Here is a 12,245-nt window from a genome sequence, read left to right on the forward strand (position 1 = left end):
ACCCCGCCTTCTCTTTGATCGAAAACTCGGTGATGTCGCTTCGTCTTTAACGAGCTTGACCCAGGAGAACCCAGAGGAAGGGAGCAAATATTAAAGCAGAATAGTGCGGAAGGCAGAAAGGATAAGGTTTTTCCAGTAACAGGTGAGTAAATGGTGAAACAGTTGTACCGAGTTCTCTCCCCTCCTCTCCCTGTATAACGGGAGCAGTGCAGCGTTGGCAAGGAGTGGTCGCATCATCGACAACACGACTCTCTCAAGCTAACACGAGCTATCTTGTTAGCCTCGAGGTTACACATAAGAGTTCACACCAGGGAGTGTATCTTTCGTTGTACGTGCTCAAGTTTGAAATTATTCAGATAAAAATATATATATATATATTGTCGTCTTGTGTTACACGGATGACACCATAGGGCCTTTTAGCTGAGCACATGCTAACTTCATCTTTTACGGTTAATCTGTTTTCTTTGGTGGCTCTGCTAACGCTAGCCTAGCTGTTGGCACTGTTGCAGGCGTTTATGTGGGTTATTGTGATGCTAACGTAGCAAGACAGCCAAACCAGGTCACACTGAGCGAGCGTTCGAGACAAGTGGACTGATATGATCTCTGTTATTTATCGAGGCAACAGTGTTCGCAAGACAAGTAACCTAATATGCGAGTCTTTTGTTTGTGTGTGTCTGGGTATTGTTGGTGCTTTGCTAACTGCTGTCCCAGATTGATAATTTGATTGGCAATGTTGGCGATTATAATTTAATTCACAATTATTTTGTTAGTGTGTAAAATAAATAAATAAATAAAATACATGTGTCTATAAAATACGCACATAAAAACAACACATTGAGTCAGCAGTCTAGATCTGTTTACCTCAACAATTTATGGCTTTTTCTCAGAGAAAATGTTATTAATTGATTCAAAGCCATACATTAATTTGTACATTTCAATTAAGTACCCCTTAACTCTTCTACTTTCTGAAGTTGTTTGGAATTTCCATAGTAAGGTTTGTTTCGAGAGGTTTGAAGTGAATCTGAGCAATGTGACAGTCTGGTTAATGTAAGACACCAGATTAAACTTTGAATCTCCAGCTATCTCATAAATCTTTGTGTGTTGAGTCCCATAACATTAATGTTGCTTCTTAATTGGGAACAACTTTGCATGTCACTCTCAGTAATTTAGCAGATTTATACGCCTGAAACGTGTATAAAGTGGTCCAGTTAAAAAGACCTGACTGTAAAATAAATTGAAACCTGTTTGACAAGATGTTCATACATTGAGCCTGTTTTGTGTCTGGGGCTGTTTTTAAGGGTGGTGGTCTCTCACAGGAAGGGTCCTCACGTAGTGAACCTGTTGGGTGGCTCCTGTGTGAACTTGTTTTTGTATGGAAATGCCTGGGTGGAGATAACTGTCAACATAATCCGAGTGTGAACAAGAAAACCTGTTTTTGTCTTGCAAACACTGTATTCATGCGGGCGCTCAGTGAAGTCAGTGACTATCCTCCTGGGCTTCAGAAATAACCAAAATTGTGTGTATTAATCACTAGGTTAGATATTGGCCTGCTTAGATGCTTTGATGTGCACTTTGGATACGCAGGTGCTTCCACTAATACTAGTGCATCTGTGAACACCCATTCATCAGTCTTCTTTGAGTACTTGTCTCTAAAGTACAGGCTGATTGTTGATGCTGACTGCAGTTATTTGCAAGCTCTCTTGAGGTGTGTAAATTAATCCACAGCTGGCCTAGTGTTTGTGTCTGTATAGCTATGTGTTTGTGTATTTGGGGGTAATTGGACTAGTGTAATAAAATGTCAGTCCCATTATACAAGTCGCGCACTGTGTAACTCTGCACTGGTGGCATCACAGTACTATAACAGCCACAGTTACTCCAAGTTGTATGAACACTGACTGTCTACATTTTCACAGTAACTTTGCTGTTTTAGTGAGAGTTTGTACTGCTCATCAGATGGTAAGTGCATGAGGTGTAAGTGCATGAAACAGAATTTCATTAAGTTGACAAAAGCTGCATTGTTGGTCAGGTACTCATTTGATCCCAGATGTCTCATGAGAGTTAAGTGATGACTGACTGGCCGCAGAATCAAATGTAACTATGTGACTCATGGTGTCTGATGTTGATCAGATGTTTGAAGAGTGTGTGGGTTGTTGAACTTAAGACATTGTTTCACATTTTGTCTGTTAGTGTCATAGACGTGATCTTTTCTGTGCATCTGCATGCCGCTTTTATACTGTAGAGTTCAAGAACCCCAGTGTTGTGTGTGTTTGAGTGTCTTGGGAATGAAGGATTGAAATCGGTATGTATGGGGGGAGAGAACTCTCAGAATTGTGCCGAATGATTTATTGTTCATTAATCTGTTTTCTTGAAAATTGTCAAAGCAGAACAGAAATCAGTAGATGGAGAACCTTATTTTTTTTTAAAGTGGAAATGGGCCTTCTGGTCGCATGTTCACAATACTGATCAAAAGGGGATTTTCAAAGCCAGATGTCTTAATGTAAGAGGTCAACTATCACTGGGTCTTGGTTAATGTGTGGTTTTGGATTCTGTGTAGTGTAATAGTTACTGGAAACCAGCGTAGCCCTTCTGTCCCTTTAACTCAGTGATTCTCAACCGGTGTGCCGCGATCGATCGTCAAGGGTGCCGTGGGCAATTATCAAATATCACCATTATCAGGTGTATGTGCTGTAATAGTGTGGCATATGATGTAATGCTCTTTTATTCTAGTAGATGGCAGCAAAGCGCTGTACTATAGTATAATAGACATACTTGCGCACATAGCGTTGTGCGTCTCCATGGTTACGGGTTGCTGACTACAGCGTGAATCTCAGCTGCTCACGGAGCATGGCTCCTCTGGGGAAGGAGAAACCGCGTTGGCTGTGGAGGTGTGCAGGGAAGGCGGCCTGACCTCCGTTGATGTCACCGTGGTCAGACTTGGGCCTTCTCGCTCACAACTGAGTTCGCTGAAGGCAGCCTCTGCGCTCCGTGAATATTAGAGTGGCAGATTATTGTGAATAAAAGTGTCGACACGTCTAAAAAAAAAAAAAACACTTGAGATTAGGGCTGTCACAATTATTACAATATTTGTCAATCGCGATTATTTTTCATATGGTAAATGGTAAATGGACTGCATTTATATAGCGCTTTTCCATCTGTATCAGACGCTGAAAGCGCTTTACAATTATGCCTGACATTCACCCCGATGTCAGGGTGCTGACATATTCATATTCGCGATTACCGTGAATTATTTATTTTATTCACAAAGCATTAAACGACTCAGAATCTGACGTCATTGTGCTGCAGCCTCGCTCTCGTCTTAAGGCGGGACAATAACATGGAGGCTGAAGAGCGATCCGTCCTGCCGTTTTGAAGACGGCCGATTAAAACAGTGACCGTCTTCTTCAAAAGCCGTCTAAAATGCGGAGCTGTTGGTGTGTGTCTCTGTATGCGTGCGCACGGAGTCAACAGGCTGCAGACTGCGAGGGAGGGGGTGGGTGAGGGAGATTCCTGAATGCAGGCGCGACACGTTACAGTCTGAGAACCATCAGTGCGCAGCGAGCGCGGAGCAGAGAGAGGATTTTAACCCGAGTAAACATGTTAACAAAACCAAAACATGAAGCTGCTTTTACTTCTCTGAACTTTCTCTAAAGGTGTGATTCTGCCGATACCGTTCTGTTCACACCATGTGCGCGTCGTATGCTAAATTTATGAGATCATGAGATGAAATAAACGGTCAAATATCTTTAAAAACATATTTAAAAAATGAGAATATATGAATGAACTGAGCCCCCAAAAAAAAAAAAAACCCTGACATGGAGAAGCTGTGGTGATGTTCAGATGCACAGATCACAAAAAGCAGGTGAGAACTCTAAACTTTAACAGCTGTTACTTTCCAAAGGTATTTATTCGTTCAATATGGGTTTAATGCAGTGTTTAAGCACAAAACGTTACTGATGAGGAGAAACAATTTCAGAAATGCAACAGAAACAACCACAAATCAGAAAAAGTTGGGACTGTATGTAAAATGAAGATAAAAATAAAAATGTTGCACTATTCCCAGTTTCTCCACTCGCAGAAGCCAAACATTCTTCCAGAGTTGTGTAATTATACTACAATAGTAGAATATAAAGAAGGGAAAAAAAAGGAAAAAAATAGACAATGTATTCGTCAATCGCAATTATTTGTCTGACAATTAATCGTCTCCAGAAATTCCTAATCATGACAGCCCTACTTGAGATCACAGCGCAAAATGCTTGAGGATTTTCGAAATGCGGTGTTTTCTGTATCGATTTTCTATTGCAATAATTGGGTTTTGCGCAAAACCAGAGGTAATAGAATTATAATATTTTGGTTGGTGGTGTGTCGCAGGATTTTGTAAATATAAAAAGGGTGCTGCGGCTCAAAAAAGGTTGAAAATCACTGCTTTAACTATCCCAGATGAAGCACCCATAACATCCTGTTTCTCAGGAAGTGGTTGGGGGGGAATTGGGGGTGTGGGGAAGGTCACTTATTGTTATCATTGTTCAATGAAACTAGCTGCTGACTTTCAAGGCCAAAACAGGCAGCTGTGGGAGGAGAAGGACAGAAGTGTGTGTGTGTGTACGTGCTATCATGAACTCTTATATTTTGCAGGCACACACACACACACATTCACTCACATTTGGCCACTTTTCCTCCTTGTTTGGCTGGTACTCTTACACTTGTGTTTATAGTCTGAGTTGCACAAACTTCTCATTGATCCAGCAGCAAACTCCCAGGCTGACAGCTGCACATTCTCCTCACAGGCATGTGGTTAAAACACACATGCACGTACACAATACCAAGAACATGTGCCAAAGAATGTCATTCACAGTTGATCATTTATTTTGTGTGAGTGAGATAGACTCATTACTGAAATAAGACTTTTTGTGAGAGTGCATGCGTCGTGTTCACACTGTTGGGGATCTCTCTCTCTTGGCTTGTTTGTGTGTGTGCGCATGCGTGCGCTTCTGAGATTAAATGAGGAATTACAGAATGATGCCAAAAGAGATTTAAATTATTATTGTATGTCTGGGTCACTGCAACCACTTAAGAAAGTTGTATTGAAAATCTGTCACACTTGGGTAACATGCATCCTGAGGTGATCATTAGCCATTGTCCCACATTTGTGGGGTTTTTGTTGTTGCTGTTTTTTGTGTAGTAGGTGGGTGGGTGGGCTGCTGTGGTTGGCAAGATACAATGCTAGGAATGCAAGATTAGCATTTATCTTTGATTCAGTGCTTCTGTACTTATCTGTGTGCCATCTCACTTGTCTTTTTCACTCTTTCTTCTCATTTTATTTGTTTGCATCTCCTGTCTCCTTGTGTCTGTCGTGGGCAGTACCAGCTCTGCCTGTGACCATATATAGGCATGTGAAGTACAGGATAGCGGTTTAGGATTTGCTCAGGTGGAAGGTTATGATTGTTAGGCGTCATAGCCTCAAAGCAAAGGGTAATATATGTTTGGATGACATAATGTCTTATTCTCTGTCATGCATGTGGATTCTGGTTTTTGTTCTTGAAAAAAAATGAAGGCATCAATTGGAAAAACTGCTAGCTAGTAAAATGGCATTCAGCCAAGCCTCCTTTTTTTTTTTTTTTTTCCCACTCCTTCCTCCACATTTCCCACACTGGGCACACCCACAAGCTGTCCTTTCATTTTTCTTTGGTTTTGTGTGTCTGTGCGCGCATTTTAGTAATTACATCGGATGCCATCTCTGCAGGTTTCACTTTACTAGTTAAAACATGTGGTTATTGTCATGATGTCACAATGTCTTACTTGCAGGCTCAACTTTCTGCAGGTGAAACTGAGTCATTCATTATGCTCATCTCCTTTCATACTTTTACCCTAGTCTCCATTTTGGCTTGTAAACGCTCTGTCTTGCATGTAAATGCACACCTGAAATGACACAGCTTCCGCTTTATTGCTCAAAGTGTTGTAGAAATTTGATGATTCTCTTCCCTAACTTTGAAACATGTCTGCCTGCAGTTTGGTTAGGCAGCGGCAGACATTGCAAAATTCACGCAGAGGCACAGTGAAATTTAGTCACCTCTCCTTCTACCTTGTCCAACTGGTCATACTGGTGTGTGGGACAATTCCATTGGTATACAGTTCAGCTTTAAAGTTACTGCGGGTTGGCTACCTGCTCGTCTTATCAGCAGATAAGAGGAAGGTGTTGCACATCTGAGTCGGCACTTGCTTGAAATGCAGCAATGCCTGTCTCTCACGCAGAATACAGTTGAGATAAGGTAGCAGTGAGCATTAGCTGACAGAGCAGAAGTGGTATGAAAAGGGAGCAGGGCTAAGGTAGATGAAGACTGATTAGAGGAAAGTGTCTGCAAGTAAATGTGTGCAAAACAGAGAGAATGCTGGAGATGGTTTAGGTGTGTTAAGAGGAGTTATAGCTATTTTCACCAGTATTTCATCTTAAAGATTGTTCTCTGGCCCAGAAAGGGATATACGAGTTTGGTCAGTGTAACACAGCTAAGCTACTTTACAGGTCAATACCCGGAATGTCTGGCGGATAGGGCTGCCATATGTTTTTGTCTTCAGAGCATATGTAACCCTGCTGACACAGTTGAACAGCATTTTGTCTTTGTTGCTCGTTTTCAAACAGCGGTTCCTTGTCTAACACTTTTTGTCATTTCTTTGTGTTGCTCTGCAGTTTGTTCCTCCCTGTTGAGCCTCCTGTTTCTTGGCTTGTGGTGGTTCAGTGACGTTCTTCTCAATGAGCACCTAGAGCTCAGTTTCTGAGCTGGTGTAATCTTTCACCTCTTCTACCAAACCACGCCCACAGGTAAAAGGTGTGTACATCAGGATTTGTTCTTTCTTTTTTGGTTCTAAAATAAAGTCTGCAGTATATCTTGTGCATTGCAAGACTTAAAAAAAAAAAAATCCCTTGACTGAATGTTATACAGTAGAACAGTTTTTCATATAACTTTACCCCATGATTAGGAAGGTAACAATGCATTGAGAATCTGTTTAAAAATGTATGACAAAAAAATTGCAATGCTCGTACACACTAACACACACCTTAAGGTGAGGTGAGCGTTTCTCAAATAACTAGGGATGTCCCAATCCGATCACATGATCGGAAATCGGGCCCGATCACGTGGTTTCAAACTTGATCGAAATCGAACGTTGCATCCCGATCAGGAATCCGATATAGATTTTATCCTCGTTATTTTGATCAGCGCTATTTCAAGCTCATTATTGCAGATTAATGGGCCTTTCACGCGTCAGAGGTGTCAAGAATTGGTCTAAAAAGCATTATTTTCAATGAGACGCGTTGCTTTTTAGAGGCGTCAAAAGCTGAGCTGAAGCGACGCTTCTGACGGGAGCACGCATTGCCGCTTGTCGGCAGGCTGACGCAGTCCAAGTTCAGTCCAATCTTTTTTTTTTTTTTTTTTAATTGAACAAAAGAAAAAACATAAGTTTCCCAATCCAACTTTCAACGCTCTGAGCTGTGATGTAGCTTTGCGCTGTCCAATAGAAACGACGCGTCGGGCCAAAACACGGAAGACTAGTGGCAGAAACCACTGATCTGTACAAAACAGATCATTGCAGAAACCACTGATCTGCTCATTTATAGAGCAGTTTTCTGAAGAAAAATCCTTGGAAATGTTTTTTGTTGTTGTTACCTCAAAATTTCTGATTACTGCTTAAAAAAGTTTAGAACACTTGTAATTAAAATAGCTAAATAAGTCAATAAATGTTTCTTTAGAAACCTTTCATCTGTAAATTAAAACCACCTGTTATTTCAGATTAGATCATTTCTTGTTTAACATAAGGAACCTTGGACATTTATTTTTAGACAAATAAAATAACATGGAAATTTGTACATTTTTAAGTCTGGTAGATTATTACTTGATTGTTCAAGCTACCTCAAGGAGAAGTGCACTGTTTAAGTGATCAATAATAAAATAAGGTGATTAAAATGAAAATATTATACATTTAGCATTTGTTCATTGTTAATTCAGTTTATTAAAGTATCGGATCGGGACTCGGTATCGGCAGATACTCAAAATCCGATGACTCGGAATCGGATCGGGGTCAAAAAAACCTGATCGGACATCCCTACAAATAACCAACCCAAAACTATCTTCACTGTGGTATGCCAGAGATTTTACTGGTTATACGTTTGCAGCTTTAACATTTCCTTTTCACAAAGATTCATTGAATTAGAGCCTTGCGTGGTTGGGTGATAAAGGTGATATTAATGGGTTATTAACCGAGCAAGCCAGGTTAATAAATTGTTTATTATATGGCTATTTTCGGCTGTGTCAACAGAATTTAATAGGTATTTATGGAGTACGTTCATGTCAAGCTTGGTTTTTCTAATTGTGTCTTTAGGTTTCTGGTTTGTAATGAAGTTTTCAGTCTGTTATTAACTGTTAGGAGCTGTGTTTTCATCTTGTTGGTCTTCATTTTGCATGTCCACTTTGAGCTCATTTGCTATTAATTCCTCCAATTCAACAAGGGAAAATGTCAAAGTCGCAAATATGATACACGATCATATAATAATATAGAATATTACTAACATGTAATTCCAAGATGTAATCCAAACATGTAAAGTGATAAACACTGCATTTTCTCCTGACCAGAGCTGGGCCAAGCTAACAGCCAATCAATGTATGCTATTTTATCACGCTTTTGAACCAGTGGGTGATGAAAAAAATAAAAATAGCACTTATATTTATATAATTTATAAGGGAAAAGTGCTGTTTTTATTCAAGTCAAGTGTGGTGGCATTTTTATCATTTTTTTATCACTTTTTTTATTTGGTGTGGGATTTGTTTAAAAAATCCAATATTTATTTTTGTTGTTTTAAGATCAAATCTAATTTTCACTTGCACTTTTTAAGAAGATGATGCATGCAGTTTTGCAGTTTCCAAAATTAAAGGAATATTTTTCAGCCATAATTTGTGCACAGTACATTCTGTTTCTTTTAAAAAAAAATTGTCGTGACTTGAGTGAATAACCTGGGTGGTTATACAATATAGAACCTGGATCACGATTAAGTTGATGTCAATTTCAGTTTTCTCATACAGTTTTATTTGAGCTACAACAGGCTGTTGGCCCCATGTCCACGCATTTCCCCCTGATATTCTGGGACAATAGCATGTCTCCAGTGTTTTGTACACCCCCCAACATGACACTGGTAGCAAATTTTTACATTGCAAAATGGTTTGTTTTTGCTTAAAGATGAGAAAATATTTTCAATCTGACATAGATTTTACAACCTGACATAGTTTCTTCAGGCTTCTTGAGTGAAATTCAGCAAGTTTAGTTGCTGTTGTCATTTTGTATACATGCGTGCAGATTTGAAAGGTCTGTTTGTTGTTGTTTTTTTTGTTTGTCTTTTTTGGTTTGTTTGTTTTTGCAGTACAATTACATGAACCATTACACCCCAAATATGTGAAATAAATAAGCATAGTAACTTTGGTGGAACAAAACATAAAAAAATACACAGAATCCAATGTTGCCTTTGAAGGTAGGCTGTTGTGTTACATTACATACATAATTGTAACTTTGCAAATTCAACAGAACTTTTTTGTGAAAAGCCCCATCTCTCTCTGTCCTTTTAAGAAAACATTTGCATGCATGATGGTCAGTACCACTTTAACACATGCTTAAACAATGCAGGACTTCCTGTTGTGGGAGTGTTCAGAGTACCCTATTTTTGCTTGCTCAAATGTAGGATAATAGGAGAGAGGCACATTTCACACGTCACTTGAAAATCTAATTTAATCAAACAAATTGTTGCTGCTCAGTCTGTCACTGGAGGGCTGTTTTTTTCCTCCCCTTGAGGGAGGTGGGAATAAGCATTTTTATCAGTTTCATATAAGAGACAAGAACATATACCAAATCCTCCTGACTACCAGGAAGGTAGTCAGGATGCTATATAGGGATGGGAATTGATATTTCACCTATCAGTTCTACTTCTCGGTCAGATTGTTTTTCGATTCTTCGTCAGTTTCTTTGGAGAAGAAATCAAATGTAGGTAAAAAGTAAAGTCCCTTCGGCTGCTCCCTTGTTTGCACTCGGGGTCGCCACAGCAAATCCAAGGTGGATCTGCATGTTGAATTGGCACAAGTTTTATGCCAGATGCCCTTCCTGATGCAACTCCACATTACATGGAGAAATGTGGCAGGGGTGGGATTTCAACCCGGAACCTTCTGAACTGAAACCAAGCGCATTAACCACTTGGCCACCACCCCCTAAGAAATCAAATGTAGGTACACACATTTTTCATTGTCAATGCAGCTGTGTCCCTTCTTATTAGATAAAGACTTCAAGGGTGAATTCGTCTCCTACGATCATCGATATGACAGTGTACTTAAGACAAGTTTTGTGACACAGAATGTCCCTGGTGTGTCGGGAACCCCGGATATATCTGGAAGTTGGTTCATTTTCTAGGCATACTAACAACACGCCAACAATGCAGGGGGGTGTGTCATCTGTTCTGGGCTCTTTAAATAAATAAAATTACACAACACATGCTCATATTTGTGTGTGTCATTGGATTTGAACACACATCATGCAGCATAGGCACAGTTTTGACACTGTAGTGGAAGCAGTCATACTCTTGACTTATTTCAGCTGGCTGTCCTTCCTTTTCCATCCTCTTGGTCACAAAGGAAAAACAGACTGACTGCTTTGTTGTGGTAATCCATCCACCTGTCATACATGCGCAAACATCTTTATTTATTTTCTTATCAGCATACAGAGCCATACACTGTTTTTGCTGTTGAAAAAGTAGGTGAGCCAGAGATGCACAGTTTATCTTGAACCCCTCCTTGGTTGAGGTAAACAATGGAAAAGTCTTAAACAGATGCTTGTGTTCACACAAGATTAACATAACGAGGTAAATTCTATGGTTTGTTTTACAAAAGGTAAAAGGTGTGACTTCTTGGATGTGTGCAGTCCCTTTAGCACATTCGATGCAGCACAATACTGGAGATTTCACTCCACTTCCCATATAAAGCCTGTCCACCCAAATAAATTGTACAACAAGGGATTTATCTATCAATCAGTCATACTGCGTGCATTTCAATTTTCAATTTATTTCAATTTATTTTCATTTATATAGCGCCAAATCACAACAGAGTTGCCTCAAAGTGCTTCACACAGGTAAGGTCTAACCTTACCAACCCCCAGAGCAACAGTGGTAAGGAAAAACTCCCTCTGAGGAAGAAACCTCAAGCAGACCAGACTCAAAGGGGTGACCTTCTGCTTGGGCCATGCTACAAACATAAATTACAGAACAATTCACAGAACAATTCACGGACGAATATACAAGAAATGCTATTGGTGCACAGGACAGGAGGATCGCCAACACGAACACAACTCCCATCTCTGGGTGGAGCTGCACCTTAAACAGAGAGAAAAAACAGAATCAGGCATCAGAAAGACAAGAAATACTGTATAATTTGCCAGCATTAAACAATAAGAAAAACAGAGAAATACTAAGGTGATCGCTGGCCACTAGCCCTAAACTTCACTAAAAGACCCAGAATTTAGGTAAAGTTGAGGCCGCAGCCCGCTCCAATTACTAATAAATGAATTAAAAGAGTAAAAAGTGTAAAACAAAACTGTACCAGTATGCTAGCCATATGAAAGGGAAAATAAGTGTGTCTTAAGTCTGGACTTGAAAATCTCCATAGAATCTGACTGTTTTATTGATGCAGGGAGATCATTCCACAGAACAGGGGCACGATAAGAGAAAGCTCTGTGACCCGCAGACTTCTTATTCACCTTAGGGACACAAAGTAGTCCTGCACCCTGAGAACGTAAAGCCCGGGCCGGTACATAAGGTTTAATTAGGTCAGCGAGGTAGGGAGGTGCCAGTCCATGAATAATTTTATAGGTTAGTAGCAGAACCTTAAAATCTGATCTCACTGGGACAGGAAGCCAGTGAAGGGATGCCAAAATGGGTGTAATGTGGTCGAACTTTCTGCTTCGTGTCAAAAGTCTGGCTGCAGCATTTTGAACCAGTTGGAGACCCCTAATGCTAGACTGCGGTAAACCAGAAAATAGAACATTGCAGTAGTCCAATCTAGAAGAGATAAATGCATGGATCAGGGTCTCGGCATCAGCCATAGACAGGATGGGACGAATCTTCGCTATATTTTGCAGGTGGAAGAAAGCAGTCCTAGTAATATTTCTAATGTGGAGGCCATATTACAACAAAGGATCAAAAATTACCCCAGGGTTCCTCACTTTGT

The 12,245-nt window shown here is 40.1% G+C and overlaps 1 protein-coding gene across 1 annotated transcript in view; it reads left to right on the forward strand.

The window, feature by feature from the left end:
- Positions 1 to 12,245, forward strand: part of LOC117519809 (catenin delta-1-like) — a 50,885-nt gene continuing 38,640 nt past the window's right edge. The window contains 2 exon segments of the mRNA XM_034181053.1: positions 1 to 142; positions 6,683 to 6,814. The gene's annotated coding sequence lies outside the window, so the exon portion shown is untranslated.

Source organism: Thalassophryne amazonica, chromosome 11 (genome assembly GCF_902500255.1).
Source record: "Thalassophryne amazonica chromosome 11, fThaAma1.1, whole genome shotgun sequence".
Classification (NCBI taxonomy): domain Eukaryota; kingdom Metazoa; phylum Chordata; class Actinopteri; order Batrachoidiformes; family Batrachoididae; genus Thalassophryne; species Thalassophryne amazonica.